The following is a 22,809-nucleotide window of genomic DNA, read 5'->3' on the forward strand; positions in this document are numbered from 1 at the left end:
TGGCCAGTAAACCTGCTCCAGGATGGGCTCCTCTCTGCATGGGTCCTTCCAGGACCCTGTTCCACAGTGTGCCTCCCAGAGGGTCACAGCCACCTTCAGGCATCCCCCTGCTCTGGCATGGGCTGCAGGTGGATCTCTGCTCCATCATGGACCCCATGGGCTGCAGGTGGATCTCTGCTCCATCATGGACCCCATGGGCTGCAGGTGGGTCTCTGCCCCACCATGGATCTCCATGGGCTGCAGGTGGATCTCTGCCCCACCATGGATCTCCATGGGCTGCAGGTGGGTCTCTGCCCCACCATGGATCTCCATGGGCTGCAGGTGGGTCTCTGCCCCACCATGGATCTCCATGGGCTGCAGGGGCACAGCTGCTTCCCCATGCTCTGCACCAGGGGCTGCAGGGGAATCTGAGCTCAGGCACCTGGAGCACCTCCTGCCCCTCCTTCCTCGCTGGCCCTGGTGCCTGCAGAGCTCTTTCTCTCACATATTCTAACTCTGCCCTTCTCCAGCTTCAGCTGGGCAGTTTTCTTCCCTCTTCTGAAATCTGTTATCCCAGAGGCACTACCACTGTTGCTGATGGGCTCAGCCTTGACCAGCAGCACTTCTGTCTTGGAGCCTGCTGGCATTGGCTCCATTGGACACAGGGGAAGCTTTTGACAGCTTTTCAGAGAAGCCACAGCTGTAGCCCCTCCTGCTACCAAAACCTTGCTACACAAACCCAGTACAATTACTTTGTAGTGTTAATCTTCTACATAAGCAACAGCTAAAGGGATGGAACTCACATGTAAGATGGAAAGTCTAAACCAGACTGTGACAAAAACTCAGGCTACGTCTTGAATAGTGAGATAGCAGACATGTATCTTTGCTTTTTGAAACATTCAGAAGCAGAAAAGGTTTGCTTACCTTCACTTACCATTACAGCATGACCCTCTGACTTTTCACTGAATTTTAACAATCCCTTCCAAAGCAAGTCCTCTACCAGAACTTGTCATTAATACTAGAACAAGGCAGAGGTACAGTGACAAAGCTCAGAAAGGAAAAACCCTCACACTTTCAGAGCACTGAAGTTAAGCATATGTTGTTTGAGAAGAAATAAGGACATGAGAAACAGTAAGGCTGAGAATATTTCACGGCCCATTTGAAATCATTCACCTTTTAACATGAAGACAAAAATTGGATATATTTGGTTCCCACCACATACAAAAACTACCCTTATATGTAGCTTGAAGAGATTGGATTAAATAGCTACATTCCTTTATTACTACAACAGGATTCATTAGACTTCTATGAAGAAAAACAGACCCATGTGCCAAGAAAAACTAATCACGAGTCCTCCGCTTTAAATTACATTAGCAAATTGATTTAAATCTCCAGAGAAATGTCTAATTAACTCCACAAGAAACAAAACAAACAAAAAGTCCACATTCATTAAAAAAGACTAGAAGGACCTACAGTTTTAAATTATGACACAAAAGTTCTTCAGATTGCAGTTGCCTCTTCAGGTCAATTTCAAGCCATAGTTTTCAGGCTGCAAAATGGCAAGCAGGGTATAAAACTACACAGTTATATCTACTGGCCTAAATACACCAGTGCTCACACCACTACTCCCTTTGGTAGACTCCTTGACCAAGCATCAAGTTACATGGAAAAGTCTTGTCATTTCTCCAAGTGAAAATTAGGGCTCATTGTACCAGCCCGGGAACAACACGTACAGTGCTTTTTTATTTATGCATCTAAATCATCTGTGATTTTTAAGCACTGTGTAAGGCCCTATTATCTTCAAATCAATCACTGCAGTTCTCTTCTTAAAACATGTTATTTCCATTAACATTCCTGCAGGCAGTGTAATGACAAGTCCTTTGCTAAATCAAGATTCCCAAACTGTACCAAAATTTACATTGATGACAATAAACATTTCTCACTATACTAATTGAAGCCAGAGGCCCTCTTCTGCAAATCCTTATCCATATGTATGATTAAAGGCAATTAGGCATTACAGCAAGAACTGGCAATCTGCAGTACTGTACTCTCAGATGACCATGATAATCAGTGTCTAAACATGATCCTTAAAGAAGAGAAGAATTAAGAAATCATAGCTTGCCTTGGACAAATGTGGTAGGGGAAGAAGAATGGCAATTATCTTCAGGCAGCTAAGAATGTCAGACAAAACAAATTAAGAAAAAATCCATCCATCTTTCAGTAATATGGTTTTGGCCCAAAACAGAAAAAGAAACAAATATTTTCAAGACTGTACATGACAAAGTGCAACTAGCTTTCACAATTTAAGGAATTAGACAACTTTAGCCACTTGTCATTTAGCATTGTCTGGGCATTTTATAATCTCAGGCATACAGATGGTGACTTACCACATTTAAGCTGAAGCTCTCCTAAGCAGCCGAAAGCATCCACAAGCTTTTCATACTGTCCTTTAATTGCATCCTTTTCTTCTGGAGCTAAGGAATAAAGAGAAAGGCAGGAAACTTAGTTATCCAGTCTTCATAAAATTTTCAGATTGCTTTTATTCCTGTTGCATAGGAACCAATGCTACCTAAGTTGATTTTTCTCAGTCAACAAGACTACAGTGCAAAGGTAGGTTTAAAATGCTGTAAAACTATAGAGATTAAAACATGATGGGACAGAAATGCACATTTCCACACACCACCCTAAAAGAAAAAAGAGCACTCTATTTTCAAATCAACCTGGTTGTTAGTAACAAATTTATTCTATGGTACAGATGCCACATAAGTCAGAATAAATAAATACATGAGCACATGTAAACTTTACACTGTTCTAAAATAAGAGCAAGAATAAATCAGTCTTGCCATAAGCTAAAATGTAATAGCTTGATGATAATATATTGATATGTCTTGATGTACAAAAAGAGAGAGTTTATACTTCCAGACTCAGTTTAATTCCAGACAGAACTGGAATTTTTTATGCAAGATAACATGATTTGATGTAGACACAACACCAGATGTTGATTTCAAGAGGAATTACACATATTTTAGTGAAGTAAGAATTAGTTAATTAAATAAATAAAGGGTCAGATGGTCATGTTGTATTTGTGCATTTCTGCAACAAGCACATTCAATGGGCACATACTGAACATTTAGACATTAAGCCAGACCACAGATCAAACTTGCCACTGGCTACTTTAACATAAAACCAGCATACTTCCTGAATGAGTAAGACTTCATTTTGTATATATTTCCCAATGAGGAGCAAGGTTAATCTCCCAAATGAGGAAAATAGACTGTAACCCTCAAATGTCCTTTTACTTCTTGAACTACAGATAAACAGCAACATAATACTTTCAGAGATTTGCTAATAATATGCAATCTTATGCTCCTAATTAACTTCAGCAGTTAAAACCTGAAACCTCTGGGTATAAAAAGGACAAACTGAACTGCTTGCAATGGATGATAGAAGAGCAAAGAGAGAGACTTCTCTTTATAACTCTCAAGAGGCAAAGAGCTCAGTGAGAAACACAGAAAACAAATAAATATCCCATATATTGCTGACACTTTGAAGTGAAATGAAGGACAATTCCTTTCGCAAAATTCCTTAGCAGAGGCAACCCCCAAGAGTAATTAAAACATGTTTATCTCAATTTTTGCATTTGTGACAAATAAAGAAGACTTGTTTAACTCTTTCTTAATTTTGTTTTTACTACCATAGTTTCGCAATTTACTTACTCTACTTTCTTAGAACACTGAGTAAATCGGAGAAACTAGCAAAATGTTGATACCACACACACCAGTGAAGCAAAGCATAAGCAGCAGACAGAGGATAAAGTGATTTTTATTGCATAACATAAACCTCTGGACAGTAATGATTTAAATACTCAGTAATGACACATTTTAAGGGCTGAGACTCAGCAAGCTCAGTTCTCAGGCATTTAAAAAAACTCAATTTCACAAAACCAGTTTAGATAGACTATAACAACATTACTATCTTTGAAAAAAACCTCCCTATCAAGGCTTTCTTATGTATTAAAAAAAGCAGGTTTAAAAAGGTGATGTTTCACTTTCCATGGCATCTTTACTAAGTATAAAAGAGCAGCAACAATATACTGACAATTTTTTCTTAAATTTTTTCTTAAACCCTCCTTTAAAAGCTGTCTACGCTAAAATAATTGTGCTACTTTAAAATAAAAAGGGAAAACCAAAACCAAAATTCTTGCTCCAAACATTCCAGCTTTAGGAAGAAATCTAAAACAAGGGAAACACCAAGAGATTCAGATCTGAGACAGATGTGGGAGCTCATAAAGCTGCAGGCCAGGCACAACCTGAAAGCATTTCAAAAGTCACTTCAAAAGCATGGCAATGCTCTTCAAAATAGAATTACAAGCTGGAAAGTTGGCTGTTAGAGTGTCTGGTAAGAGCACAATCCAAAAGAATGGAATTTATTGCAGTGTAGAATTAGGCAACACATGGCTCATTCCACTGCTGGCAAGAAGTACCTGCCACTGGCATGTATGGAAGCCACTGGAGTTTCCCAGGTCAAGCCAGTGGCATCACACACCCATCAGCAGCTGGCACAGGACTGCTCTAAACACGCAGCCAAAGAGCTGAGTTTTGGCAGTCCTGGTACAGGAACGCTGCTGTTCCAGGCAGGACACTTGTCAGAGCCTGTGCCTGCACAGCAGCACCAGCAGAGCTGCCTGCAAGGAAGGAGCAGGAAAGGAAGACACTCAACAGACACAGCCATGTCTGTGGGTCATGCAGAGAGAAGCCAGAATGTCTTAGTGCCTATGGACCACATTTGGGGGCATGGTGTGTGTAAATTCCCTTTGTTAAAGATACCAATGGAATTTGAAGCGTCCTGTCTTGTTAAACTCCTTGGTGCTGCACAAAGCACATTATTGAAGAGGGCTTGAGCCAGGTTCATATCCTGTTATTAAAAAGAAGTATTTATAAATCTCAAAATCTCATTGAAATCTCAAATAACTGTCATCAAAACCTAAAAGATCTCCTAGGGCATTTGAGGAATGCTAGGACATGAGTCAGAATCAGAAAGACTGTGGCTACACAGAGAAAAAACTTGTGTGCTACTTGTGTCACTGAAAACTGACATAAGAGTTAAAGGGAAATAATTCTATGAAACACTGTAACCCTTGTAAAACAAGAGGCATGCAATAATTCAATGAAACCAAGCTGCAACATAATAAATTAAAAGTGATGTTTTCCATGCATAAAATATTTCGGAGCCAAAAATCCCCACACCATGAAAAGATATACAACTACATTACACCATATGGCCTGACCAAGTGTGACTTCTTGCTTGTAAAAGCTGCAATTTCAATTTACCAGCTAGAAGGAACTGGCCAAACAAACATATGCAGTTTCCTTCATTCAATCCCTCCTTAGGGCTGAACCCCCAGACTTCAGCAAGAATCAGCACAACTCTCAAGCATATGGACCCCAGAAAGGTCAGGGACTGGAGTAAGAGGGTAGAGAAAGGTACCAAAATTCCAAGTCCAACACTAAGGACAGACACAGTAATACCTGCAACTTCATGATAAAAATGAAGGAGAAGTTCTTGAAAAAAAAAATAAAATAAAAAGAGTCTGAGACTGAGTTATAGATTCTGTTTCTCCCTTGTGATTTTTCAGCCCAATTCTGGAAATAGTCACCTGCTTGGCTGTAGGGTACTGCTATAAAAATGTAATATCAAGCATATTTCTAAGTACTTTAAGAAACATAGGACTGGTGTTATGGGATGGCTTTATTTGTGTCATTTAGCATTTGGGAGAAAGAGGTGTGAACTTTCCCCAGAAACAGGGGAAAACTATAATCAAACACAAGTTTCATACCCAAACTCCTGTATATACATTACAATAAGCACCTTACCTAGAAATAAGTCCAATATCTGCTGTGATGTGAGTTTAGATGATTACCTCCAAATTGTGTTTTCAGTCATCTGCAGACACATTTAAACTATTTTGTTGTATTTTCAATATCTTTCACCTCTAAAATCTTCCTGTTCACATTCTATCCAAGCTACACAGGCATTATGAAAGTCAGACTGTATTCAGAAACACCATACAGGCCAAGCAGTGCAGAGTTGGGAAGAAGTCTGTGGCCAGAGCTACAGTTAAGACAATCCAAATAGTTAAAACATTAAGCAATGTATTTACTAATTTTCTAGTAAGATACATTTCTGGTTGAAAAGACAATGAACAAAATAGAAAATTGGCATCTTGGAAAGACCAGTTCCCTGGCTTTCTATATTAGATTGAGAACAATCTGCTCCTAGTGAGAGACAATGTTTGCATACTTGGATGTGCATATATGAATATATTAATTCACAATCAAAGAATAATGGATTAATGAAACCACCAAGTTTCTACTGGCCAGCTCCATGCTGCTACAGGCAGTCACAAAAATAAAAGGGAAGTCCCTAAGTGATTTCTCTGAAGCTTGGCCATTATCTTTATGTGGTTTCTGCCATAGATGACTCATATTTGCATAGAAACTTGCAGCAGTCACTACAGACATAACCACTACAAAGAATTCATCCATCACAACCACTACTTGTCTCCTAGCATAGAAAACAAGCCTTGTAATCAACACTCTACACTTACACAAACACATCTTCCCTCCTCTCTGCACCCAGTTTGCATTTTGACAATAGTGAAAGAATTGCAACACACACTTTTTCCTATCATCTAAAGCAGTGATATTCAGCCTGAGAAACCATAGCTTGCAAGTGCCCAGTGCCAGCATAACCAAGGAAGACAGGACTGCTGCTCTGGAGACTGCTTCCACAAATGGAAAAGTCTGAACACCACTAAACCACAGAAAACTTCACAGAAGTTTGTGCTAGCTGTATGAATATTTGGGTGTAGGAGTAGAAATGAGCCATGGTGGAGGGCTCACTGTTTTGGATAGAATGCTTAGAAATGCATTCACAGTACTTACACAAGTATTGGTGCTTGATTTCCACACCCCACTCAGTGGCACAGTTCTTCACATAACCACAAAAGCAAAGCTAATTGTAAACAGTGAATGTACATAGAGCACAGAAACAGCTTTCTGTACAGAAGAAGGAAAAGATAAAGCACAGGTAAATAACTGCTACTTCCTGGTTCTGCAAGGCTTTACCCTGATTTCACTCTGCTGCATCAGAGAACCACACACACACCTGCAAGTGAAGCAGCAGAGGAGGCACAGAGCTCCTCCTCAGAGTGTACACACACCTTAACTATATGTAAGTTTGTCTCTAGTAAAGGCTAACTTCCCAGATCTGTGGGTAAAAGTCAGGAAAAACCTCAGACATATTTGCAAAAACACACACTGTATCAGCTTTGAACTTCTGTACTTTCCAGACACCATGGTCATTTAGGATTTAACATAACAGGTGATGTAATATCCTTTATAAAACAGCTGCAGAATCAAAGAGGTTGCAAAAAAAAAAAAATCTCTGCAGCCTTTGGCTCTGCCCTTGAGAAAACATATTATTATGCTGAAATTCAATAGCAGAGCACTCCTGTTGACAGCTTTTCACTGAAACTACCTGCCATAATAAAGTTAAATCACCATATTTTCAGCACCATAGCCTTAGTTTAGTTTAGCAATTGCCTTGACAGCAATCCAGAACTACTTTGTGCAGTTCACTTCATCTGCAAACCACTGAAACTGTAACGTGTTTGAACTAGGAATAGCATCTCTAACTATACTCCCTGTTGTATTAAGCAAAAATTTCTAAATCAATGACAATTTTTCTTTATCCTTCATGACTTTAAGTTTCTTCTGCAGAATATATGGATCTTCTAGTTCAGAGAATTCCTGGAAGAATTGTCCCAGGCTTTCACCCATCCTTCTGGAAGCTTTAGGATTGCCAGCAGATAGGGGGGGAAAAAAAGCCTCCAGCAAAATGTGTCATTCAATTCAAAACAGTGAATTTTACCCTCCACCCTACAGTGACATCATGAGAGAAGGAAAACAAACTCCTATCCTCAAAAATACTATTCAACTTACAGCAGAACAGAAAACTCTTCTGTTGATATCACATCACTATGCAGATTAAGGGGTTTAGTGATATGCAACTAGGTTTCCTGCAGTGAGTTTTGATTTCTTGATTTTTCCAAAAGTTCTTTAGTTTAGGTTTCCATTACAGGACAAGTTCTCACTTTATAAATTGCTGACATTCAGGCAATTAGAGATCCTTACAATACTTTCCCACTACTGGAAAGGATGCAAAGGATATTAAGGATGCAAATATTTTTCAGGTATTAAATCTGTGTATGCAGTAAGGAAATGATGAAACATAATCAATTTGTGACTAAAATAGTCATCATTATCTTTATAAGATATCAAGAGAGGAAAAAGTATTAAGTCATCCATTCACAAGACAGCATCAATTTGTTAGCTTACACATTTGAAAGTGTTTATTTTAATGAGGAGTGTGCCAGCGGTCTATAGCCTGTATTGATTCTGCACAAGTGTGTGTTTTTTCAAATTTCTTTTTTTGTAACACCACTTCTAGGACAATCCTCATTCCCTTCTGCCACCGGAACTAGGTCAAATTCAGCATTTAAATTTCTTCCAGTACAAAATTATTATAGAAGCAATTAAACTTTACACAAGTGCAGATGTCATGCCTGTTCAAGGGCAGAGATACTTGGTACCCATGGGGGGGGGGAAAAAAAAAGAGCAATGACTAAAATTTCTTCTGAAGCCTTCACTGTCCATCTATGATTATTCCTCTCTACAGTTCTATTTACATGAGGGTGCAACTGCAAAACTACATAAACTGTTGTACAATTTAAGTGCTCCAGGTATACCAATCTGCTTTTATTTACTGTAGAGGTTTGCATAAGGCACAGTTGCATAACTCCTTCTCACCACAGGTATGCAATTTTTAAAGAACTTTATTTTAGAAACAGAAAACTAGACAGAGAGGCCAAAACTAACACAATCCTAGAACTAGTATGTCTGAAACCACACATATACAAAGTTTATGTTAACCTCCCACTGCCGAGTTCTATGGTTAGCAACAACCTAAAGGCAAGTCAAACAAAACAGAATTAATGTTGTTTCTGTTACCACCCTGCTGTGAAGCTTCCTCTTCACAATTCTTCTAAATTCACCAGCACAATACCTACTACTGGTTTTCCCTCCTTTTCTGGTCCTCTGCTGCATAAACAGAAGTTATCTAAACAGGCTCCACTGGACAAACTAGCTCTTCCCACAATACAGGAACCAACCCAGGAAGGAATAGAGGAATTAAATGAAATAAAATGACGAAGTTATTACCATGGAGTGGGCTGAATGCCAACACAGACATGACTGCAGTTATCTCAAGACATGACACTTGACTTCCAAAAGGCAAGGCAAACAGGCCCTTTACCCTATACAAATCACTACTTCAGAATTCCTCTAACACATTTTAAGAGAGACTGGATAAATTCTATAATCATAGAATCACAAAATCATTCAGATTAGAAAACATGTCCAAGATCATTGGGCTCAACCATTAAATTAGTACCACTGTGTTCATCATTTAAACCATGATTCCCAGCTTCCACATCCACGCACTTTTGGATCACTTCCAGGCATAGCAGCTCCCTCATAGCCTGTTTCCGTATACCTGACCATCCTTTCCATGAAGAAATTTCTCCTAATAGCCAATCTAAACCTGCCCTGGTGCAAGTTGAGGCTATGTCCTCTTGTCCTTTCACTTTTTAGCAGGGAGAAGAGGCCAACCCTCACCTGGCTACACCCTCCTTTCAGGCAGCTGTAAAGAGTGATAAGGTCTCCCCTGAACCTCATTTTCTCCGGGCTGAACAACCCCAGCTCCCTCAGCTGCTCCTCACAGGGCTTGTGCCACAGATCCTTCACTGGCTCCATTGTCCGTCTCTGGACACACTCCTGTTTAGACATAGACCAGGATGCCACTGGCCTCTTTGTTCACCTGGGCACACTGCTGGATCATGTTGAGATGGATGCTGAGCAGCACCACCAGATCCTTTTCATCTGGGCAACTTCCCAGCCACTAAATCATTTCAGGCATAGCAATTCAAACAGGGGATAGCAACACTGGGGGAGAAAAAACTACTCAGTGTTGATGATTCCTTTAATTAGTGAGATTTCAAGTCATTTCAACCACTGGTCATACAGGTGGCTGAGGGCTGGCTAGGTGAATACTGGACTCTCCCTTTTATTCATGCACATTGGCGTTAGGAAGCTTTAGATTTTTATCAGAATAACAAAATACAGACCAAACCCCATTAGTATTCAGTTTTAATGTCAACAGGTTTTTTTTTCAGGGAAAGTGAGTAAAGTTCTGCTCAGTACTAACTGACTTTGCACTGCCAGTTCACTGAAATCTGACACAAAATCCCCCTCGAGAAAAATGTAACACATTTATGTCCACTATTACCAAAGAATTTTGCAAGAAACGGAACACCCAAAATATTGCACAACATGAAACTCTAATAAAATATAATAAACAAAACAAACAAAAATCCCTACAGTGTGGCAATAAGATCTTTTCCATGACTGGTCAAAATTTTCCCACTATCAGAACCATTCTTGAGAAAATCAGCTGCCCCTTGATGACTTTTCTTGCTTTCATCATTTTATTCTGCATGTCCTGCCAGTGTACACTGTGGAATATTCAGCTCAGTGGACCCAGATCCTGAAGTGACATTGTGTAAATCACAATGTCCACACAGATCTTACTACAAACTACAGTTTGAGCTGCTTGAACACAGACTCCTAAAATGCTGTGGACAGCAGCATGATTGCAGACATAGGTATTATGCAGAAAACAATTTAAAAACACAGCACAAGCATGTGTTCTCCTACATTACTTTTTGCCCCTTGAATTCTCAGTCACCTAATTTTTGTGTGTCTGCCTCAACATTAGCGACATCAGCATTGCATTAATTCAGGCCCAACAAGTACCAAAAGCACAAAGTGAGACAACCCTGAGAACGTTTACGTGACTCCTCCAGTAAGAGCCAGACACTCAAGTAACCAAATAGCGGTCAAACCACAGGGGCAACACAGCAAGAAGCCAGGAGTTTTTTATGGGAGACAAATCTCAAGTCAGTCGTCCCTCTGTTGTGAGCTGGCTATCTTCAGTCGTGGTTAGCGCCTGATATAGCTGAGTAGAAACTTCCTCAAGAGGCTGCGGACCTGATTTCATTACCTGGGCCCTCCTCTGCAGCCAAGGCTGTAGGGGATAATTCTTGTACCCTAAAGGTGCCCTGTGCCGAGACCCCACCGCAGCCGGGTGGCCCCTCCTGCTCCTTCTACCCCGGCTGCTGGTGAGGACGCTAAAGATGCCCAGAGCAGCGATGGAACGCGGATCGGGAGATGCTGGGCAGCCCTCCATGCACGGCACCTACCGGGGCTCACCCCAATGCGCCAGCAAGGGGCCAAGCCTGGAGGGCCGTGCTGGAGGCCCGGGTGTAAGTGAGGCGAGACGCTCCCCGCAGCCAGCATCCCATTGGAGGTGGCTCCGCTCCCCTTCCTCTCTCTATGCCATTGGAGGAAAGTGCCCCAATGCTCCTGGGCACCGCCTGCTGCCGTCGCACCCCATTGTCCCCTCACAGGCAGAGGTGGGCACGTACGGACACCCACGGACACCCACGGGCCCCCAGGGCCGCCCCCGCAGGCACTTACTGAGCGCCGCCACGGTGCCGGCCTCCAGCAACAGGCAGTCCTGGCGGCTGCGCGCCTCCAGCAGGGCGCTCGGCCCCGGCTCCTGCTTCCAGAGCAGCCGCAGCCCTTTGCTCAGAGCCATGGGAGCCGCCGGCCGCGGGCAGGAGGGCGCAGGGGTCCCGCCGGAGACGGTGGCGCAGGAGCCGCACGGCGCGGGCTGGGGGCCGCCGGCAGCCCCGCGGGAGCCTCCCCAGGAACTCGTCCCCGGTCCTGGCCGCTTCTCCCGGGGAGGCGGGCCAGGAGGGCGGCCGTGCCCCGCTGCCCCTCGCCGGTCGCCTCAGCAGGCCCCCGAGTGCCTCCGCGGCCGGGGCGCCCAGCGCAGGGCGAAGGAAGCGGAGCGGCCCCGCGGGCGGATCCGCCGCTGCGGCCGCCTCCTCGGGGAGCCCCGGCTGCGGCCGGCGGAGCGGGAGCGACCTTCCCCTTTGCTCTCCGCCTCTCTCTTCCCACGCACGGTAAACTTTCCAGAGTTAACTTTGTCCCTCTGGCTCCGCAGCTCCTCCTCCTCCGGCACAGGTAGGAGCCCGCGGGTGCGGGGAGGAGCGGCGGCCGCGCTGTGGGCCCGGCGGGGCGCTGTGGGGCCCGGCCCGCCTCTTCCCAGCCCAGCTGTGCCCGGCCCTGCTCGCCCCGGCCCCGCCGTGCCGCTCCCCACCCCCGCGGGTGGCGAAGGTCGCCGTCGAGCCGCCGGGAGCGCGGCCGGCCCAGCAGCGCCTTGAGGCGCCGGAGCTGTTCCGCTGCTGCCCCGCTCCTTCCCGCTTCCTGCGGGAGCGGCCGCCCGGGATCCCGGCGCGCTCCCCGGCGGCACGGAGCTCCCCTCGGGGCTGCTCTCCCACTGCGCGCTGTCCCGCGGTGTAAAGAGCGTCGGGCAAAGGCACAGCGCACTTGTTCTGGTGTTGCAGGGTTCTCATCACAGTTCCCTAGTGACTCTGTGCAGGGTGAGTGCTGGTTTTTTCCCGGGGTTCACCGAGAAGGAGCGAAGAGGTAGGCACAGGTTCGCCAGTGTGTTCAGATGAGAGAAAACTGGCTGTAATCTCTAGCAGAACGTGTAGTCCTATTCATACACGAGTAAACCACGCAGAATTCTGTTGGTTTGTTTTTTTTTTTTTAACATCACGAATTTGAGTTAAGGTGTAGAGAAAACTGCAAACTGTTATTGTTGTCTCACATTTACGTTGAGAACGTCGGTCATGGCTGTGCGCTGCCAGGTGGAATGTCACAGTCCCGGCTTACTTTGAACGTGATGGAAAAAAACTGAAAAGCAGATACTGCCTTTCTGTCACACACATCTGGTTTATTTATTTTATAACCAGCAGTAATTCCGAAAGGAGATTGATTTTATCTTTGTTTATGGTGCCTCCTTAACAATGCATTTTGAAAGGGTCTGGCGTGGAAAGTAGGATTGGTGTTTGCATGAAGCTTCCCCCCCCGGCCCAGTCCTAAACTTTGATTATAGTGTGTAGGGTGAGATGAAAAGTACTGGGTAAAGCAAAAGAAATTACCCAGAAACTTAAGAAATTAGGTGACCAGGAAGAAAAAAGCAAGACAGCACACAGCTCAAAGTTTGGGAGTTTTAGAGGATGTAAGAACATAGATTAACCATGCTCAATTTTAAACAGGAAAGGGATTCCTTTCTAACAGCTACCCAATGTGAATGGCAGACCAAAAATCAGTTTATGTCTTTGACATCTTTCACTCTTTCCCTAGAGAAAAGTGCTCATTTGAGATGAAATTATTAAAGTATCACTTAATCAGTGCTGCCCAAGAGAGTTGTGTCACATTACTTTAAAAAGTTGCCCTGGATCATACACTTATGTGTTTAAAAATAGCAGAAAAAAAACCCCACTTTTTTTGTTTGTTTGTTTGTCTGTGTGTTTGTGTGTGTCTTTGCCTTTAAGGAATTATTCTTTACAGTCCCCTTTAAACTCCATCATGAGAACAAACTCTCACTGGGAGGACACAGGTATGTCCCTCTCTTGCCTGTGTTTTAACTCCTTAGTAATTTTTGTTGTTAGTTCTTTTCACTGTGTCCAAGAACACACAAGTTAGGATTGTTAATAAAAAGGTTACTGTCAGATTTGTTGGGTAAAATACTGAAGAAAGGATTGGTGCACCTGGGATAGTATTTTTTAGCACCTCAAATCATTATGAGGGGATAAGGATAAGTGAGAGAAAAACTCAGATGAAGGTGGCAGACTGGGAACCTTTAGCAGTGTGTATGACAAAACACTCTCTGATTGAGTCTGTTCTAAGCTCTTACAAACAGATCTCTTCAGTGTGTTGCATTGCAGTACATCCACTGAAAAAGCAGTCAGTCAGTTCATTAGGCTTTGTGTTAGAAACATAAGCCTGAGAAAGGAACAATCAGAAAATGGTGACGAGTAGCAGTAAATAAACCCATTCCTTTTACAAACCTCCTTCACAAAGACTGACATCTAAATTTAGGGCTTGTACGGGAACCTTCCTCAATATATTTGGGATGCGTTCTTTTTGATAAGATCTTTTCATCTAACCAGACTGTGTTTCAATGCATGGAAGTCCATTTTTAAGGGAAAGGGTTGAGATTGACAGATCATCTTTTAGTGGACATTTGGAGTTGAGCTGTCTTGCTCTGGACCTTATGTATGTGAATATCATGGAAGCATTAATTCCTGCAGTCATTTAAGGAGTCCCCCAGGCCATACACTCTCATTACCTCCTCAGCAATTTTTCATTTCATCCTCCTTTCTCTTTGGAGTTTTCCTTCCTTTTAATCTCCTGTCTTGACAATTTCATCATGCTAGCTTCTTTGCCCCTCTTCACCCATCTTTGGTTCTTTATCACCCTTTCTACCTTTGAGCAGTCACAGATATTTTGCATTGCTTTCTGAATGTTCTCACAGCTGAAAAGTGGGAGGTGATCTGCTGCTGCCCCTGCAGCCTTCAGCTGGGAGAAGCAACAGGTCAGTGGGCTCTCTCTGCTATTTGGCATGTATAGGATAGTGGGACTGTTTTGGAGGGTAGAATATCTCTTGTCTGCAGCTCTGTCCATTTGCTTACCTTTTCTCTTTCCAACTCCTTTTCCAGCTCCTGTCTTCATAGGGGCAGGGAGGTCCTTCTACCTCTGTATCATAAGGGGAGGGATGGGGATCCTTAAGGTCTGATGATGTTTGCTGACTGTGGAACTATGTGAAATGCATTTCAAACAAAATTGCAGCAGTGGTATGTTAGGGGCAGCCCCCATGGTAGGAGGACACAGGCTTCAGCTACTAAACCAAGTTCAGTTCCTGTTAACTCCTGTGGCATAAATTGTGTTGAAGACAATGTCCACACTGTGTTTGTGCATATTTTCAAGCATTCAGCTGCTACCTCAGTGGTTACCTCAGTGTAATGTCTGAACACTTCTATCTTTTTCAAAGTCACTCCATTTGGCTTGAATTTCTAATCCCTTCTCCTCCCCAGCCCCTTGTTTACCTTGGAAGCATTGCTATGCATCAGAATGTCTCCTGCTCCCAGGTCCTTCTGATAATGGGTGTTTCCAGGGTCTGGATTACTGCCTCCCTGAAAAAGAGTCCTGCATGCCACCTTAGCAGGTGGCATTGTTTGTTTGGCTGAAGACCATCTGAAGAGGAACAACAGGGATGTTGCAAGACCGAGTTTAGAAGAACTGGACAGAGCAAGGAGTATTTGGTTTAGCTGCCTGCTCTCTGTCTGGAATAGCTGTGTGAACCCCATATCCTGGACTTTGGGGTATAGGATGGGTATCCCTGTAGTATTTCTTGTCTGTCTTTATGTACTGTTGAGTGAACTTTGCAGTCTGGAGCTCTACAAAAAGCTTTGATGATACACTGTGGAAGCAACCATAAGATACTTTTCTTTGTCCAATATTATGCTACTGAAATAGCTTTTTCAGTAACTTTTTGAAGCTCTGAGATTAAATATATGACGGCATTTCCTCAGGATTTTTGGCCACTTGCACACAGCCTCAGTGGTCACAAATTCCTCAGGAAATGTGTGTGTTTGCAAGGTCATTGAAAACAGTTTGGGTTTTGCCTTTTATGACAAACTTTTGATTTTAGCAAGTAAAGAAGAAATAGGGGAAATGTCTTAGCATATTTTTTCCTGCACATGGCATTCAAAACAAGTAACTGCTGCTAATATGCAAAAACTTCCACTATGTTTCCACTTTTTCTAGCTAACATTAGAATGAATTTTTTTTACAGCTGAATTTGACACAGAGAACCATTTATAACTTCTAGGCTAAAGTGCTCAAAATGTTGCTCTGAAAGTAACTGTGGGGTTTTAATGTCAACTCTTAACACTGTTGGTGAAATTGAGAGAAGAGCTTTCTATTCTAGTTGGTTACACTTCTCTTGGCCTAGTAAAGAACTTTGTGTGCAAAAGACATCTGGTACTTTGTTACAGAGACAATCCAATACAGTTTGAGCTAGGTCACTGTTAGTCACCAACGTCCACTGCATTTCCTCAAAAATAACTGAAAAGCATGAGAAACATGAGGGGAAAATTAGTATGCTTTGTTCAGATTTTGACAAAGAATGTTTGACCTTGCCATGAGTGGAAGAGGAGAGATGCAGGGACATTTTCTTTGCTTCAGTTAGTGACAATATTTTCAAATTTCTGCTCCTGTTAACAACCTTTCCTGACATGCTCCCCTTATTCCTTACCATTGGGGTCCATGATCCTTACAACAGGAAAAAGAAACTTTTAATGCTAATTAGTCTGTATTGTATTACTCTTTAATCAATTATTTGGAAGGGGAAGATAGGTGGGTGGGCTCAGACCTGAGCTTCTGGTTCAGCAGGAGCTAAACATATGCCTGACTTTAAGTATATCAGTAGCCTAAATCTTGTAGCTCCTTGCTTGGGTGAATAAACTCCCTTCTCAAGTGAATGAACTGTGCAGGTCTGGCTGCTCAAGGTGGTTGGACTGGAAGCAACCTAGCTTTAGGCTCAGACTGAGTCAGGGTCTATCTGGCTGCAGGCTGTAGCTCCAGATTGGCAGAAGATTGGGCTGTGAATTCAAGCTCTTGAAGGTGTAGCAGAAGTGGTTGAGAGATGTTCTGGTGGAGTGCTAACAGTTTTAGAAATGCTGCTAATGAAGAACTATTGCTGGGGGGTCAGTGGAATTTCTCACCTCCTCTTCCACCTATACTTTAACTCTGTGTGATAAGTGAAAGAGGGCTCTCTGGAGAGGCAGATCCACTGCATTCACAGGCCTTTTCTTATTAGGAGACTATTTTCAGTAACAGCAGCTGGTTTAAAGCTTAACATTCTTCATCCCAAAACTATGTGCAGAAGAGCAGCAATAGTCAGATGACGTTTATTTAGGCAGTAATAGTGACCAGACTACCAGATAAAATTTTTATTCTTTCTTCCAGACTGACATGCTTATGATTAGTTGTAGGTATCCTTTTCTTATGTTCAAAGGACTAGGAAGCCACAGAGTTTTCCACTGCTTCTTGCCTCATTTTCTGGAACTCCTGATAGGAAAAACAAAATGCTTAATAAAATAGAAAATTTGAATTTAGTGGGCTGCTTAATATCTGCACAGGAAGAGCTGAAGCAAGTATGCTGGAAGGTTTTCCTCAGTGAGCACATACCTCTTCATCAAAAATTGTGCACACCTCTCTTGCTTATCAACAGTGAAAGCAGAGTTTACTGGTTACCCCATACCAAGGGATATAGATTTGATGAGGCAAAAGAAAAATGCCTTCCTTTTGTCCATGAATCAGCTGTGAAGAAAACTCCAGGAAGAGGCAATCCCACATTGCCAGTTATGGCATTTCAGCAGTACATAGTGGCCATCATTGTCACAGGTGGTGTGACACTGGACTGCTAAAGAGACTGCCTGCAACAAAGGGATTCCTATCTTCATTCTTAAATAAGAATTTCACTATTCTGTTGGTGTTCCATATCTGTATGAAGGAAAAGCACAGTTTTCATGGCTGTTCAGAATCCTTTAAGTTTCATTGTCTGTTGAGATGTTGTAACTAGCCAGAGAGAAACAGATGAATACAAGAGTGGACAATGCAAGAACACAACAGAAAGCAGGTTATGATTCTGACAATTGACCTGAAAAGGAAATAATTTAAAATGATAAGACACCCCCACCCTTGTATTTTTAGAGTAACCAAATAATAAAATAATTAGGAAAGTCAAGGACAAAATGCAGTCAGGCAAGTGACAGCAGGACTTTATATGTTTCTGGATAATTTTGATGGTACACTCTGTTTATTGAGGAAAATGTTGATTTTTGATCCCTCTTACTATGATTTTGTAAATGAATTCTGTTAATATAAAAATCTTTAGTTATTTTGTCCTATTTGGTAACACAGACTATACTTGAAAAAACAAAGGAGCATGCAGGGTAGATGAGACTTAAAATGAGGCATTTAGAAATTGCGGGGGGATGGGAAGAGAGGACAAAGAGAATGGCATTTCCATGTTCAGTTCATAACTAATGAATGTTAATTCATTTAAAGCTTATTGAACTCTAGTTTGCCCTCAGTGGGATCAGACATTCAAGGGAGAGTATCTTTTATGAATTTTCTGTGTGCAAACTTTAGTGGGAGTTGATTGAACATAACAGGACATCTTAACTGTGTTTATGTCCAGTAATGGCTATTTACAGCTGTAGTATTTTATAACAGGATTTTGTTAATGAGAGGAGCACATGTTCTATGTTAACAGAAATGTATATATAAACCCAGTGGAGGCTTATATCTTAAAGTTCTCTCACATTCCAGTTCTGGTTTTTTTCTTGTATATAAAACACAAAACTAAAGTAAAACTAAGGTGGTTTGGTTTTTTTTTGTTTTGTTTTTGTTTTTTGGTTTTTTGTTTGGTTTTTTTTGTTTTGTTTTTGGGTTTTTGGTGAACAAAAGTGAAAGTTGGACATAAACTGTCCATTTAAAAGTTTCAGTTTTATTCAAGTATTTGAATGAAAAAAGGGTTTAAAAATAGTTTTCTATTTGGAGAACACATCTTTAATACAATCAAATTAGCCACCTCACAACCAGTACCACCATCCTACAACTACTGAGAAAAACCTTACATCTCTGGAATGAGTAGGTTAATTTCTCCAAAATCTGAAATACTATATCTAGAATCTCAGTTGGCACATCAAAATTCAGTTGGAAACATTCCCCACGTTTAAGGTTTGGGATTTGTTTGCTGCATCTATCTGAAGATATAGAATTTCTAGCTCATGCCTTTGATAATGGACTACTGATTGTATGCCAGATACTAACCCACATAACAAAAAGAGTCATTCAGTCACTTCAGTCACTGTCTAAAAGGAAAACAAAATGTCTTGCATGCATAGATTCACTCTTCTGTGATCAAATGTTCAACATTTTTTCCATTTGAGTTGTTTCCAGTACAGCATATGTGGTGCTTTTAAAATGAAGTTAGGCTTCTTTCTCTCATTTCATTTTATAAACAGATGCTTTGTGGTGCTATGCCTCCCCATGCTTTAGAAAGCCCTATCCATTAATTTTCAAATTTAGCAGAGTTTTCACACCAAAGAGCAAGGGGAGCAAGAGGCAGTGTAGTAACACATTCCTATGAAGGAAGAGAACATATTTGTTTACCTGAAAGATTGGGGGTTTGGTCTTTTTTCAACTGCTTTTTGTAAAGTTTGAATGGCATTGGGCAATAAATCTCAGGTGTTCCTCTGCTTCTCAGCAGCTTCATGGCAAGATAACTTAGACTGAATAGTTTGAAAAGACAGTGAATGTGAAGTAGTTCAAATCACAGTAGTTAATGGAGTTCCTCAGTATACTACCAGTGTTGAACTGGAGAAGATTAAATAAGAACTAAAATGGTAAAATAGAGCAAACTGGCTAAGGAGTCAAGCTATTTCACAGCCCCATTTATGGTGAGGGCAGAATGAATAGCATATGTTTTTCTTGAAAGGAAAGGAGGACTGCAGAATGAGGTGTTATCTCTGTCAGTGCTGCTGTAAAGGGGTAGCTAACAAAGCACAGTGTGAGAGTGAGGGGAACAGACCAGAAAAGAGAAGAACTGAGGGAATACCAAGGTTCAAAGTTATTTGAACAAACATTTGGTATGTTACATTATTCCTAATGCACCAGTTAAATCCACAGACTATGTGTATGTGCAAGATAACATAATTTTTAAACTCATTTGCAGACTACTGTTCTTTTTTTTTCACTCCAAATATGTGTGTGTTGATCTCAAAAGTTACCTGGGTGAAAGGGAGGCGAGAAACCATCTTTCTCTGTAGGCTGTGCTCAATTCCTAGGACACTTTCTCACTTCAGTCACCATTACAGACACCCCAGCAGCCCCAGCAACCCGGGAATGCTGCTGTGCGTGGGAAGGGGTGAGCACAGAGGGTGGGCAGGCCAAAATACTATCAGCAGTTTGGTAGGGAGGGGGCATGTAGTGGAAAGACCTTGTGTGGGTGTGGCTGGAAAAGCTCAGCAAAGCTGTGGCTTTTGGAGAAAGCCAGCTCGTGTCATCCCTCTGAATCCAAGAGTAAGAGCCCTTCTGCCACAGACCCTGTCCACTAGGATTCACCTTGTGCAATGTGTTTGCTGTAGTTACCTCTACATAAGCAGCTCTCTGGATTGCCTTTCTTGCTGCCCTGCTGTTACCCTTCCTCTTCTCTGTCCCTCCCCCTGTTTCATTCTATGATGCTTTTTGCCCAGTTGGTCCACTGATGGTTAGATTCTGTAATTAGTGACCCTGACACCTAGAGCTATTGCAATTACTTCCTGTGTCTTTTAAAAAGGTGGGTGCAGTGACAGATTTCCTGTGCTGAGAGTACAGAGTAGCTATCTTGAATAATGTTCCCTGCATATTTTTGTGGGAGTTCAGCAGAATTCTCTTTTTACTTATTCCAGAAATTTGAAATAGACTTTGTCAGGTCTTGGAGATTTATTGCAAACTACATGGAAGGGGCAGAACCAGTGCAGATCCTTTCCACATGGAAACACTGATGTAGAGAGTTTATAGTCTGCCTAAATAAAAGCAGAGATGCTCTGTGTGTTTAAAAATGCCTCTGGGAATGCCTTTCAGATTAACTAAACTCAGTTTAATTGTAGAAGCTGCTGCTCAGAATGGATGAGTCAGGATACAACATACTGCAGAGAAGTCTTTATGACTACTTTAAAGCAACCTGCTGCTTTAAGAAGCACACCTGTACATGTTGATAAGGGTGATTACAGGACTTTTTGTTTATCTGAACTTGAACTAATAGCCTAATGCTGGCTATTGAGTTAAACTTAGTGGTGGCTGGAGTCCCATAGGAGAAAAATCTAAGGTATCCTGAGACAGATTTCTCAGAATGTTTCCTTACCGTGCCAGAAGTCAGCTACACTCACACTCAACACCTCCTCTCTGCCCTCAGGGCCAGCAGCTGTCCAGCACAGCCTCTTTGGCAAAGCACAGGGCAGAACCACTTTGCTGTGTAAGATCTCAGCTGGCTGCACAGGGTCAGCTGAGGTGTCATTGCATCTGATGGAAAGGCAGGATGGAACCAGACAGTGACAGTGCACACCTGTCCTGTCTTTGTGTGCCACACACACACCTGTACCCAGCCAGGGTTCTGCAGTGCACCTGAGCTGATTCCTGTTCTCTGGCTCCACAGCAATGAGAAACAGCCCAGGGCCTACCTGCAGGTGTCTGCTCAGACTCCCTTACAAGCATCCACTACAGTGTTTCCTTGTGGGTTGGGTTTTTGGGTTTTTTTATTGTGTGACAAAAAAAAAAAAATCACTTCAGGAAGGGCTGTTTTATTTTAATATTTAAAAATGGCTTAAGACCACTAGTCATTTTTACTAGATTCTAACACTAGATAATTACAATATTAACTCCTTGCTCATGGGAGCTGTGCCAGACAGTACCTACAAACAACTCTTACCCTAGGAGCAGCCCCTCAATCCCTGTGAAACCACTGCAGTCCCTGTAAGTTGCCCTTTTTAGTGATAATTTTACAGCACATTCAAATGGATCCCAAATCCTGCAGCCATCCTGCAGGCTTATTTTGTAGTATACCAGTTTGTGGATAGCAACCTTCTGTTACTGATTGAGAATTTGGTTTAAATTTGGAAGACTTTCATGAACAGTTGCATTGTGGATTTATTTGTTTGGGAGGCTTTTTTGGATGCGTTTCCTTTCTGCCAAGCATTAAGACTGTGGTTGTAAGCAGCAGATAGACTGGCACAAGTTGTTTCTATTGCCAAACAAGCATAAACATTCTCAAAGTAGGGAAGAAATGTTCTAGACTTACCTCCTTCCTAGAGGTTTGGAAAAAAGTCCTTGCTTTAAGGTTGGTAGGTCCAATTTGTAACCAGGTAGAAAAGTGTCACTACTCAAACAGGGAAGACACATGAAGAGTTTTCTTACTCCTCAGTTCTCTCTGCTGGCATAACCAGTCTGGAATGGTGGAGTCCTGGTGAGTGCAGTCAGATGGAAATCTTCTGGGGCAGTTATGTCAAGCTCAGCAAATCCATCCCAGCAGCAAGCAGCCTGGCTTATATTTTCCTACTATAATGCAACAGATGCTATGTTTAAGTTTTCACTTCTCTCCCAGCTGTTGAATTTTTAAACAAAATCTTTACTGAGTTTAAAACTATGACTCAACTAGTCAGGAACTAGTCAATAGTCAGAAAAATTACCCTCACCCCTGTGTGGCCCTTACTTTTGAGGCAGCTTTTCCTTTTGCAAGAGTTTAACTTGATGAGTTTCTGGATACACCAAGCTTGACAAGATTCTGTGTCTGGCTCGGAATTTCATTTAAAATAATAATATATAGATAGATGAACACTGGGATACACAGCATCACTCCCTCATTTTGGGCTTTGTTTCCAAAACATAAAAACCTTTGAGGTTTTTATGTCACTATAATGTCCCAGGTTGCCATTGGACATTATAGTGACATAAAAACCTCAATCAAACACAAAGTTTGGATTCTCACATTTTAAGGCAGTTTAAGAAATGCCAGTAGATATTTAAGGTTCATAGTACAGCTGTGAGTGCTGATAGTGATAGTAATGTAAGGGGGCGCTGTGCTCACCAAAGCCCTCACAGCACTCTTATACAATGGTAAGAACATACCAGCAATGACCCCCTCCAACTGCCCTACAGCAGATACAGGGGCTCAGAGATGCCAGCA

The 22,809-nt window shown here is 42.2% G+C and overlaps 1 protein-coding gene across 1 annotated transcript in view; it reads right to left on the reverse strand.

The window, feature by feature from the left end:
• The window catches only part of SYNJ2 (synaptojanin 2), a 55,778-nt gene extending 53,339 nt beyond the window's left edge, over positions 1-2,439 (reverse strand). The window contains exon 1 of the mRNA XM_054280644.1: positions 2,367-2,439. The gene's annotated coding sequence lies outside the window, so the exon portion shown is untranslated. The remainder of the gene's footprint in view (positions 1-2,366) is intronic.
• Positions 2,440-22,809: the final 20,370 nt, after the last annotated feature.

The sequence above is a fragment of the Melozone crissalis genome, unplaced genomic scaffold (genome assembly GCF_028551555.1).
Source record: "Melozone crissalis strain CALT ecotype California unplaced genomic scaffold, PUWL_Pcris_2 ptg000027l_1, whole genome shotgun sequence".
Classification (NCBI taxonomy): Eukaryota; Metazoa; Chordata; class Aves; order Passeriformes; family Passerellidae; genus Melozone; species Melozone crissalis.